The sequence below is a fragment of the Delphinapterus leucas genome, unplaced genomic scaffold, assembly GCF_059928025.1.
Source record: "Delphinapterus leucas isolate spDelLeu-1000000601 "Yukka" unplaced genomic scaffold, BTC_Dleu_Yukka2 spDelLeu_asBTCV2_sq31, whole genome shotgun sequence".
Classification (NCBI taxonomy): Eukaryota; Metazoa; Chordata; class Mammalia; order Artiodactyla; family Monodontidae; genus Delphinapterus; species Delphinapterus leucas.
The window spans coordinates 14,553,248-14,565,737 of NW_028322240.1; the positions used below are offsets into that span (position 1 = coordinate 14,553,248).

At 47.1% G+C, this 12,490-nt stretch overlaps 1 long non-coding RNA gene across 1 annotated transcript in view; it reads left to right on the forward strand.

Annotated features, from left to right (window-relative positions):
* The window catches only part of LOC149743989 (uncharacterized), a 48,086-nt gene that overhangs the window by 3,523 nt on the left and 32,073 nt on the right, over positions 1–12,490 (forward strand). The window lies entirely within an intron of this gene.

Genomic DNA, 12,490 nt, shown 5'->3' on the forward strand with positions numbered 1-12,490 from the left:
CTCTCCTCGACACGCCGGACCAGCACCTAGACAGCTGATGGGCTCCAGGGTGGCTGGAGAGGGTTTAATTTTCTGGCTGAGGTAGAAGTGGGAACGTGGGAACTAAACTGCTGCCAGTTGGGGCTCTCTCGGGCCATGGGCATCCAGGACATTGGGTTTTTTTCCCTTCCTGTCTGCCTTCCTGGCTTCCTACCTCCCTGCCTTATTTATTCATTTAACGTATGTCTGATCTGCACTGGGGCACTAATATGCAACAGGCACATAGTAGGTGCTCAATAAAGGGCGATACATATATGTGGAATGAATGGGTGATACAAGCTTGGTAAATTGAATGAAAGAAGGAAATGAAGTAACTGGAGACCAAAATGAATCAAACATATTCCCTGTCCCCCAAGAACCTTATATATTATTAATAGGGGAAACAAAATGGGATCAACTATCTAGAGACTGGTGTTTTCCAAATCACCATCAAAAAGAAAAATGGTGGTGGGGCTTCCCTGGTGGCGCAGTGGTTGAGAGTCCGCCTGTCGATGCAGGGGACACGGGTTCGTGCCCCGGTCTGGGAGGATCCCACGTGCCGCGGAGCGGCTGGGCCCGTGAGCCATGGCCGCTGAGCCTGCGCGTCCGGAGCCTGTGCTCCGCAACGGGAGAGGCCACAACAGTGAGAGGCCCACGTACCGCAAAAAAAAAAAAAAAAAAAAATGGTGGTGATGGAAAGTATATTTGTTACTGTGGGTGCTAGTAAAACAAGTTCGAGAAACACTGAGCTGGACCTTAAAAACACTTGTGTATTGCTTGCTACAGGCCAGGCACAGCTGTTAGTGCTGAAAACTCCCAGTTCATTTAAACCTCATGACAAACTTACTTGTAGCTTTATGATTTATAGAAAGGAAACTGAGGCACAGCGTGATCTAGTAACTTGCCCCGGGGTCCTAGCTAGGAAGCAGAAGAGCCAAGATGAAATGCATGCTCCCAGCAACCACACCAAGCCTGGCATTTTAGGCTGAAATAACTCTGCTCCCAAGGAGTGAGGACTGCCAAGAAAGTAGTGCTGGGTGCCGAGAGGTCACTGGCCTTCTGGAGCAAGTAGCTTTTAAAAGTGGTTATTTACTGAGTCTTCACTCGGGGACAGATACTGTACTAAAGGCTTACAGGCATTATCTCATTTAAGCCTTCTGTGAGGCAGGTGCTAATCTCCATGGTACAGATGAGGGAAAACGGTATTAAAATTTTTTTGATTATGAAGTAATTTTGAATTTACAGAAGAGTTACAAAAATATTTCACAGCGTTCCCATATACCTGTCACCAGCTTCCCCTAATAACATTTTGTATAGGAATAGAAAAAGCCATATTTTAAATACTGATAAACTACCCCCGCCCCGTCCCCACAAGGTCCCATAGCCAATAACTGAGGGCGCCAGGAGTAAACAGAGCTGCTATATCCTCACCCTGTCTCCCAAGCCACCACCCTCCACCCTCTGCTGGTGGCCTTCTAGCTGGGCCTCAAAGGGAGGGTCCTCGCAGCATGTGGCTTCCCTTAACTTGCTGGATGACTTTAAGTCACCTTCTCTCCAGAAGGATCAGTTTCCCTTCCTGCGTGCGTGCGTGCGTGCGTGCGTGCGTGCGTGTGTGTGTGTGTGTGTGTGTGTCTGTGAGCCACCATGGGGTCCAGGGCGGGGTGGGTAGGGCAGAGGTTAGAAAGGAAAGGGAAGCCACAGGTCTTGCCCACATACCAGATCCAAGTTCATGTACCTTTACCCCTAACACCCAGGCCTGTCCCTAACCTTGGAGGGATGTGGCACCAGAGTTCAAATGGAGGTGAATACTTCCAAGACCAGCATGAGTTCTTTCAAGACACAAAGGAGCCAGAAACTGGAGACTGGCTCTACTGGGAAATGATACTTCATTAGAGAAAAATGAATGTACCCATGCCACCAGGGAGGGAGGACTTGACAAGGAATTTAGTTTGTCTTTTCTCTTACCTAAGCATTTCTGCTGCTCAGATCCCACTTGTGCTATAAAAGAGCGTCCATCTCTGAGGCTTGCCAAGGTACAACCCTCAAACTCTCACTGCATTCAAACTCCATCGCTTTTGTTCCAAGGACATAGGATGAGAGAGATGGAGCGCTTTGCTTTGGCCTGGGCTTTTTAAGTCACAAGAGAAGATGTTCGGTTATAGCTGCCTTGTGCCAGAGATGGGCCTGGATCTTGGGAGACTTTAATACATTAATTGTGTATGTGTTTGTGATCTGTGGAGCTGCTAAAGTTCAGGGTAGGGGGCAGGGGCCTCTTTGCCCAGGTTAAGGACAATACTGAGTTCGCCCTGTGACTTGAGACAGGGCTTTTCAGAGTTAGGTGGATTTCATGTTTCAGGGCAGTGGGCTGAGGTGGAGGGAACTGGGATCTATTGGAGGGCCTTCTACACCTTCTCTGGGCCTCAGGGTCCCTATTTGTTCTAGGAGGGGGTGGGGCCTCCCCAGGGCTGGCATCGAGCATCCCGAGCATCCCGGGAGTGCAGACATAAAGGGCCCCATTGAACTGCAGGCTCCTCGGCTGCTGTCCTGACAAAGCCCTTTTCTCCCTGAGCCACAAAAGCCCTGTCAGGTAGGCAGCAGGGCCTGCAGCATTGTCTCCCCAGAAAAGAACAACAGGGTCCACTGTCCACCCTGGGCTCAGTCTCCCAGGGGAGGGCAGATAGCTTTGGAAGAGTCTAACTAGCCAGAGACAGATGGGATCTGTCCTTAGCCAGCCAGGGACGGGTGAACCAGCCACATCTCATTTGGTCACTTATTCAGGGATGAGCAGGAAAACAAATTTACCAAAACACAAATTCCTAAAAATTTGGCTTTTAAGTGCACGTCCAAATGTTTTATGTTCTAGAGCTGCACTGTCCAATATGGTAGCCACCAGCTCCATGTGGCTACTGAGAACTTGGAAAGTGGCGAATCTGAACTGTGCCGTATGTGTAAAATAGGCACTGTTAACATTTGGGGCCAGATAATCCTCTGTGGGGGGCTTTCCTGCGCACTGTAGGATGTTTAGCATCATCCCTGGTCTCTGCCCTCTAGATGCCGATAGTACACACATACCTCTACCTGCCATCCTCTACCCCTCTTGGGTGTGATGACCAAAAACATCCCAGACAATTGCCCGAATCATCCCAGATCAAGAATCATCCAGATTTCAAAACTTAATAAGAAAAAAGCCATAAAATATCTCATTAAATGATTTTCTAGTTTTGATTACATGTTGACATGATTATTTCTTGGATACACTGCATTAAGTAAAATATATTATTAAAATTAATTTTCTCTACTTCTTTTTACTTTTTATAAAGTGGCTGCTGAACAATTTACAACTACATATAGACTGTGGCTCACATTCTATTTATATTGGACAGTGCTCTTATAGAGGAAGAGACTGAGGGCCAGAGAGGGAAGATGACCAGTGGCGGGTCACAGAGCAACAGAGAGGCAGAGTCAGGGTTCCAATCAGGTTTCCAGACTGGTACTCCAGACCAATGCTACTACTCTCACACACCTTCACAGCTGAAAAGAAATCCCCAAATCAGTGCACTGGGTGTTTCCAGGGTGGAATGGCCAAAAAGCACTGGGGGAGGAATATAGAGTAGAGACATGAGTAATAGGAATGCTATTTATAGAGGGCTTGCTATATATTATATGCATGCTTGTTTAATCTTTGCAACAACCCTAGAAAGCAAAGGTTTATTATTATCCCCTTTTCCAGTCCAGTGAGGACACAGCCTGTTCCGTGAGAAGCCAAGAATCAAATGCAGACACTCTCTTCAATACCACACAAACTACTTAGAATCCCAAGTCTAGAAACATCCTATGAGACTTGGGTAGGCCACTTCTCCTGGCATCCTACACCAGGTAAAAGGGCTGAGAAAGATGTAGCTTATGGTCCTTTCCAGTCCTAGAGAGCTGGTCTTATGGGCAGGGAGGGGAAGGACAGAGGGCTCTCTCCTCCTTCAAGCCAACCTGGGATCATGGGAATCTAGACGGTCAGTATGCAGAGGCCGGCCTACTCTTCTCTTCCACGTGGTTCCCCAGGATGGCTGCTGTCCTCAAAAAGAACTTTACTGTCTTATGCTCATAAAGAGCGTTAAGAAATAATGCTTGGAATGGACACAGCTGCACTCTGACTGGCCCTAAGAAGAGCACCGTGCCCAGAGATGAGGTCTACATGCAACTAGCATCAATCATGATTATTAAAACAGCACACTGAGTCCTTCCTCTGTATGCGAAGAACTTTGCAGGCATTGGCTCACCTGGTCATTACAATCCCTTACTCTGGGTACCATTTTAAGTCCCATTTTATAGATGAAGGAACTGAGGTTCAGAGAAGTGAAGTGACTTTACCAAGGTCACACACAGTGGTAGGGACAGAATTCCAAGCTGGGCTTGAGCATCCCCAGAGTAGTGCTCTTAACCAAGGCACTGGTTTGAGGAGGCCAGGGTCTTCTTCCCAGACCTGCTCCTCATCCTCCTCTGTATGGGGTAACTGGGAAGACTGGGACCATCCAGAAACTACATGGAGCGGCCATACGATCTTCTCATCAGCCATCCTTCAGAGTTAGAGCTGGAAGGGCTCAAGGAATCCAACCCTCTTAGTTGGCAGATGGGGAAACTGAGGCACAGACGGGCGAGTTCATGCCCAACATCACTCTGCTAATTTGTGGCAGAATCAGTACTTTACTCAAAGTCACTGGAATCCCAATCCAGCACTTTTATCTACTACTATGCTTTCTTTCTGGGCAGAAAGGGGCGACCTTAGGGCAAATAATAAGAGGTATTACTTTTTGGTCACTTTTTAAGGCTGAGCCAGTGCACTGAGAATTTTACACACATTATCCCATTTACTCCTCACAGTAAGCCTATGAGTTAGGTACTGCTATGATTCCTATTTCAGAGATGAGAAAACTGAGGCTCAGGAAGGTTAAGTAGTCTGCAATTAAACAGTGGGACCATGATGAAACTCAGCAGCCTGATTCTGGGGCCATTTTTTGACCGCTCTTCTCAAGCTGATCATACCGTGTTTATGGGATCCTCCATCAGAATATCTGCCTACAGGTGGAAGGAGTTTCACATTACCATGGAGAGCAGAGCTCCATGAGGAATGTATGTGGAAGGGCAGCACTGCTTGGCCTTGGTGTGGGTGTGCAGAGAGCCTAAGGCACTTTGTGTATGGAAAAGAACTTCGGATCTTATCTAAAACCAGCTGGAGGTAAAATAATAATACTGATATGAACTCTTACTTGCTGCACAACTTGTGTGCTGCAGGTTCTTTGTGCGTATGAACCTCTAATCCTTACAGCAATCTCATGAGGCACATGAAGTTATCCTAGTTTTACAACTGATGACAGTGACTCTGACAGGTCTGGTGACTTGCTCAAGGTCACTCAGATAAGAAGCGGCTAAGCTGGGACTTGAGCGGGTCCTCAAAGCACTGATGCAGTCTCATCCTCGTTCCTGCCTCTCGCTGGTCAGCAGCCGCAGGGTGGGGGACCGTGGGGATGCTGGTCCTCTACACCTCTTTGGATCTGCAGCATCTGGTATGTAGGAACAGGGAGGGGGCACAGTGAGCTACACGGCCAGAGGGAAGACTGATCCTAAAATGGGAAGAGTCAACTAAAAAATGGAGGACAAATTTAGGCTGTTTTCCCTTTCGGATTTTAAAAAATAAGCCCATCTTGGACCCTGATGTCTGAGAGGCTGGTATTGAAAAGAGTCAGGCCTGATTTCCCTGGTGGCGCAGTGGTTAAGAATCAGCCTGCAAATGCAGGGGACATGGGTTCGAGCCCTAGTCCAGGAAGATCCCACATGCCGCGGAGCAATTAAGTCCATGAGCCACAACTACTGAGCCCACGTGCCACAACTACTGAAGCCCACGCGCCTAAAGTCGGTGCTCCACAACAAGAGAAGCCACTGCAATGAGAAGCCCGTGCACCTCAACGAAGAGGAGCCCCCGCTCTCCACAACTAGAGAAAGCCCGCACACAGCAATGAAGACCCAACGCAGTCAAAAAAAAAAAAAAACAAAAGAGGGAGAGTCAGGCCATGTGAGTTGTGGGCCCCATTCTATCACTAACACTCTGGACCTGAGGCAGGTCTTTCTCACATAGGTCTCAGTTTCCTCACTATGTGCTGCGAAAATGAAGGATTTTTAATGATTTTTTTTCTATTTGATGGTGGTGGGGGGTAGGCATCAAAACATTTTTCCAAAGTTACATCAAAGGACAACACATAAACCTCTTTAAAAAGGAGCTTCTTTCATTGATTCAGGGAAAGAGCCTAGAAACTTATGCCTCAGCCTCCACGCTGTCTCCCTGCTGGGGAGGCTCTAGAAGGGATGCCCGTGGGCTCAGGACCTTGTCAGTTCTCCAGAGCCAGCTGTCAGAGCCCTGGAACACAGGCATGATGCTGCCAAGTGGGTCTGAACACTTCTATGTAAGTGGACCCTCTGGGTCTCAGGGGAAGTGCCCGCACACTCCGAAGTGGCATGCAGCGAGCAGTGTGAGGTGGGAGAGGCATTTTACTTTCAAGCTTGGAACTAGCTCAGCCTCCTTTGGGGATCCTGGAGAGGAAGAGTAGGCTTGGGGTGGTGTATGGGTCTCACCTCAGCCACACACGGTAGCTGTGTGGCCTTAGGCAAGTGATTACCTTTCCTGGGCCTGAGTTGTCTTATCTGTAAAATAGAGATAATGATCATGATAATGATAGTAATAAAGTTACCTCTTACTGAATACTTGCTCTATGCAAGTGCTTCTTAGGTATTATATCAGCAAACCCACACAATACCCTTTTGAAGTAGGTGTCATATTATCCATTTTGTACATATGGAAACTGAGGCACAGAGAAATTAGGGGGCTTGCACAAGTTCACATAGATCAAGCTATCAAATGGCAGAGCTAAGATGCAAACCAAACCCATTTTTGTTTGACTCCAAAGACAGCATTTTCACCTGCAATATACCACCTTCTTAAATTAAACCTGCCCCAAAGGGCTGTTTTGAGAATCATGAAAGACAACCTAGGTCACAGTCACAGAACTGGCTTAGTAAATGTGTTTCCTTTCCTGTCTACACACTAAATGCCCCAAAGGTCCCCTACAGGCCGGAAGGGGGTCCATGAATGTCTACACGTTCCTCTCTTCCCAGAAAATGAAAGTAAGGAAAGGGAAGAGAATTCTCTCCGATCTCAGGAAAAACTGCCTTTTTCCTTTAAATAAGCATCTCTAATGAGTGTTTCCCAAATTGTATTCCATGAAACACTTCTCTACATTGTTCTGTGTTCAAAAAAGTTTGGGAAATGCTACATCCTCAAACTGCCTCTTAGAGATGCAAATTGCTTATTAGCATATTAAAGTCCCTGGGAAGTCCTGCTATAAAGTATTCTGCTTAACTTGGTTCAACCCAGAGTGTTCCAAATCCCACTGATCACGGAATCCACCCCTCACCCACACAGAACCCACATAATACTATTAACATCTGGTTCTAGGGAACACACTTGGGAAAGAAGCTGATTCTTGTCTGTTTATGCAGATAATACAACTAAGGGGCAGAGAGCTTGCATGGGTTGTCTAGGGTCACACAGCTACCTGGTGGTGGATTCTTTTGTAAATGAAGCCTTATTCTCAAACTCACCACTGAGATGCAGGACGGAGTAGTGGTTAAAAGCAGGAACCTGGAGTTGGACAGGCTGGGCTTCTATCCTGCTCTACCATTCTCTAGCCAGGTGCTCTCGAGCAGGTTACTAAACTCCTTGGGCCTTGATGATATGGGGACAATATGGCATATATCTCATCAGGCTAATTGGGGGTGTCAGTGAGTTAATATATGGAACAGCGTCTGGCATGAAGAAGTTAGTTAATTACCACTGTCCCTGCTGGAGTTTGTGCAAAAAGAAGTTCCCCTGAATGACGGTGGCACTGCAGGTGAGGTCTGCTACTTGAGAGAGCCTGCTGCAGGGGGTGGGGGGGCAGGGATTGGTTGGTGGCTCTGAGGAGCCCTTTCTCCAGCCAAAGCTCCCAGGAGAGGGGTGTTCCTACCACCTGCCCCTGGGGCCAGGCCTCTTGATGCTGCCAGACCAGACAGTGTCCACATGTCTGCCTCCTTGCCCTCTTGTCTAAGCTCAGAGAAAGTCTTGGAACAGTCTGTGACTCAGGAGCTGGAGTAAGCAGTAAGCTTCATACAGGAGGCACCAGCTTTGATCCAGACAGTCCTGGCATCAAACCCAGGCTCTGGACTTCCTACTTGTAGGAGTTTGGCCAAGTCACTTAACTTCTCTGAGTCTCAGTTTCTTCATTTGTAACATGAGGATAATAGTAGGACCTACTGCCTAAGTTTGCTCTGAGGTACCAAGTAATGATCACTAATGGTTTTTTTTTTTTTTTAAAGAAGATGTTGGGGGTAGGAGTTTACTAAGTAATTAATTTATTTTTTTTTGCTGTGTTGGGTCTTCGTTTCTGTGCGAGGGCTTTCTCTAGTTGGGGCAAGCGGGGGCCACTCTTCATCGCGGTGCGCGGGCCTCTCACTATCGCGGCCTCTCTTGTTGCGGAGCACAGGCTCCAGATGCGCAGGCTCAGGAGTTGTGGCTCACGGGCCTAGCTGCTCCGCAGCATGTGGGATCTTCCCAGACCACGGCTCTAACCCGTGTCCCCTGCATTAGCAGGCAGATTCTCAACCACCGCGCCACCAGGGAAGCCCGATCACTAATGTTTAATAGGTGCTTACTGCATGTCAGGCACTGTTCAAGCAACCGGGGATAGCTAGTGTCACGGTGGACAAGATCCTACTCTTCCTGGAGCTTACATTCTAGAAATGGTAGATGTCCTACAAATATGCAAATAAATTTAAAAGTATTAAATCAGAATGTAATAATAGGTACAAAGAAAATGAAATAGGGTAAGAGGCAGGGAATGACTGATAAAATGGTCTGGGAAGGGCTTACTGAGGTGGTGATGTTTAAAGTGAGATGTGACTGACAAGGAGTGAATCAAGGGACTATCTGGGGGAAGAGCCTTCCAGACAGAGGGGATAGCTAATACAAAGGCCCTGAGGTACAAGCAAGCTTGGTTTGTTTGAGGGATAGAAGGAAGGCCCTTTTGACAAGGAGCAGGAGAGTGATACAAGATAAAATCATTCACTCCTAGCACATACCCAAGAGAAGTGAAAACATATGTGCACGTAAAAACTTGTACACAAATGTTCATAGCAGCATTATTCACAAGAGCCCCAAAGTGGAAAGACCCTAAATGTTCATCAACTGATAAATGGATAAACAAGGTGTGGTACATCCATTCAGTGGAATATCATTTGGCCATAAAAAGGAATGAGGACCTGATACCTCCTGGTACAACATGCATGAACCCTGAAAACATTATGCAAGAGGTCACACACTAAAGGCCACATATTACATGATTCCATTTATATGAAAGGTCCAGAAAAGGTCAATCCATAGAGACAAAAAGTAGATTAATGGCTTCCAGGGCTGGGGGCAGAGGGGGAGTAGGGAGTGACTGTCAATGTGTATGGGGTTTCTTTTTTGGGATGATGTAAATGTTTTGGAATTAGATATAGGCGATTGTTGTACAACTTTGTGAACATAAGAAAAACCACTGAGTTGTACACTGGAAAGGATAAACTATGGTAAGTGGATTGTACCTCAATCAAAAAAAAGAGGAAAAAGTCAGAGGGCCAGGCGGGAGCCAGCCTAGAAGCTATGTGGAAAAGTTTAGGGTAGATACTCCTGTAACACCCATATTACAGAGGAGGGTCCAAGCACACAGACTGAGTAAGCAACTGGCCCTGGGGCCACACAGCTACAAAGTGACTGAGTTGGGATCCACCCCTAGGCTGTCTGGATCAGAGTCCATTCTTTTATGTAAAGTCTTTATATAGCACAGAGCCTGGCATTCACCCACTAAGCACTCAATACATTCATTTTCTGCATTCCCACCCCATGGGGCTTTTACTCTCATTGCTGGCCTCCGCTCTCTGAGCTACATCCCTCCCATTTGCCTCTTACCACGGAGCGAGACAGAGGACCAGATGCCTTGCCCTGCCCCTTTGGATACATCCACTGAGGGGAGCACCCAGTCCTTGTTGGCTGCTTAATTAACTTACTGGCAACACAGTCACACTGGAAATTCTGGTTTGCAAGCTGGGCCTGGAAGAGAGGTTCCAAAGGAATCCAGAGTGTGGGTTAAGGTTTCCTCATGGCTTGTCAGGTGGGGCAGGGGGCCAAGCCGCCATTCCACCTTGGAGGACCTCCGCCCTGATGGAGATGGGGATGCGAGGCAGTTGGGGGAAGGAGTGGGGACACAGCTGTCCAACTCTGGACTGGCTGCAGCCTTTTTAAAATGGAGCTAAAAATCTACTGGAGATAATTATCTGCTTTTTGCTGCCCAAAGAAAAATGTCATTGTTTGTTTTGTGATAGGTCCAATAAATATATTTATGCCTCTCCAATTCCATCCTGCATTTCCAGAATGCCTGGTCTGTACAGAGTGGTCTGACCTTGAGTCAAACCCCAGCAGAGCCATGAGCGAGTGGTCCCCATTTTAGGGAAAGGCTTCACTGGTAATTTTTAACTTTTTAGGGGCCCCACATTGCTTTAAGAACCTAAGACAAATTGTGCAACGCTCGACACAGAAAGATGCACACACCTACATACACACACCACTGTGCACTGAATTTCAGGGGGACTCAGGTTAACAATTCCTGGCTTTTGGCCACACAAAAAAAATCCTAAATTTTTAAATGTACATTTTTACTGAGGCAACACTTCATAAAGAATAGTGCACAAATGTTAAAATGATGTGTGAAGATCGATGCAATTTTACATATGTATACGCCCTTGTAACTGCCATCCTCATAAGAATATAGAACATTTCCAGCCCTCACAATGACCCAAGGAAATTCTGACACCTTGATTTTAGCCTAGTGATTAAATAAATCCGATGACTTTGGTCTTCTGATGTCCATAACTGTAAGAATAAATCTGTGCTGCTGTAAGCCACTAAATTCATGGTAGTTTTTTAAAGGAGCAATAATACAGGGCTATATACCCTCTTTCATTTGCACCGAGAGTAGGAAGGTGCTTGATTCCCCAAAACACTGTGCTAAGGTAACGCATGCATACTGTCATTTGATTATTGCAGTAACAGCAGAAATAGGTATTATCCCTACTATTACTCTTATCCATAAGGAACCTGACATTAAGAGAGATTAAGAATTTGCTAGTTCCTGGCAGAGCTGGGTTTTCAAGAACACAGCTTTTAATCAGTTACTCCTTTTTGCCCCCTTTCTTGGCTAAGGAGGATCCCAAGAGAGAGAAAACGAACACCACCATGAACTACTCCCAGCAGGCTCTGCCTCCATGCCTGCCCCCAGACTTCATGCCCATCCCTTACTCTGCTCCATTCTGGAGTTTGTCCCAGTCCCTCCTGCCTCTATCCCAACTCCAGGCCTCCCTACCACCCTATATAGTACAACCATCATGGCCGCAGTCAACGCCTGACAATTAGTCCTTTATTCTCTTCTCTTTTATGACAGCTGCTGTTTTAAGGCAGGCTGACTTGACACCAATTACATGGCAAACTTTTTCGAGGAGACAGGGGGATTGATGCCATCAGCAGACACAGATGGAACACTTTCGATGTGTTATCTGCTGTGTAAGGCACAGGCTCTATGGTGGGTGAGCAAGACAGGTGCAATCTCTATAGTCATGGATTGTATTCATGAAATGGTCACACAATGAACGTTGAATTATAATTCTGATAAACGGCAAGAAGGTCAAGTAGAGAATGTACAGAGAGTATTTGAACAGAGCAACTGGGACCTAGGTTTCCAGGAGGAAGGGTGTTTTAAGTGAAGCTTGAAGGATGATGGAAGGCCTGAGTCTGTGAAGGTGGGGAGGTGGAGGTGAGGTAGGGGCGCATTCCTGGCAGACAGGGGCAGGTGTGAGCATCTCGGAAGGGTCAAGGGGGCCTGGGACCCCAGGATGAACTGAAAAGAGCCCTTGGTGTGGCTGTCTAACCTGTATTGCTTCCTGAGCCTGGATCTTTGAGCATAGGACGGGAATGTTGATGACAGGGGGAGCAAATTAAAGGAGACTACATGGCAGCTGTGGATGGGCTGAACCCAGGCGATCAGTCCCTTCCCCACCGCAGCCCCGATGAGTCCAGCGAGCTTTCAGCAGCTCAGGGCTGGGCTCCTTGCCAGAAGTGTCTAAGAAATGCCCCAACCGGGGCTCTTTGATTTCCCCCTTTCCTGTTGGTCTGAAACACCAGAAGGCAGAAATCCCTGGGTTTTATTCTAACTAATGAGGGTGGAGCTTAGGGACCGTATATTTTTAGCTCTGATAGCATCTCACAGCATATTTTCCCAGGGAAACCCTCTGCCTTCCCCATTCTGCCGGAAGCTCCGGGCTGGCTAGACGAGCAGCATCTGGGAACGTGGGGAACAGG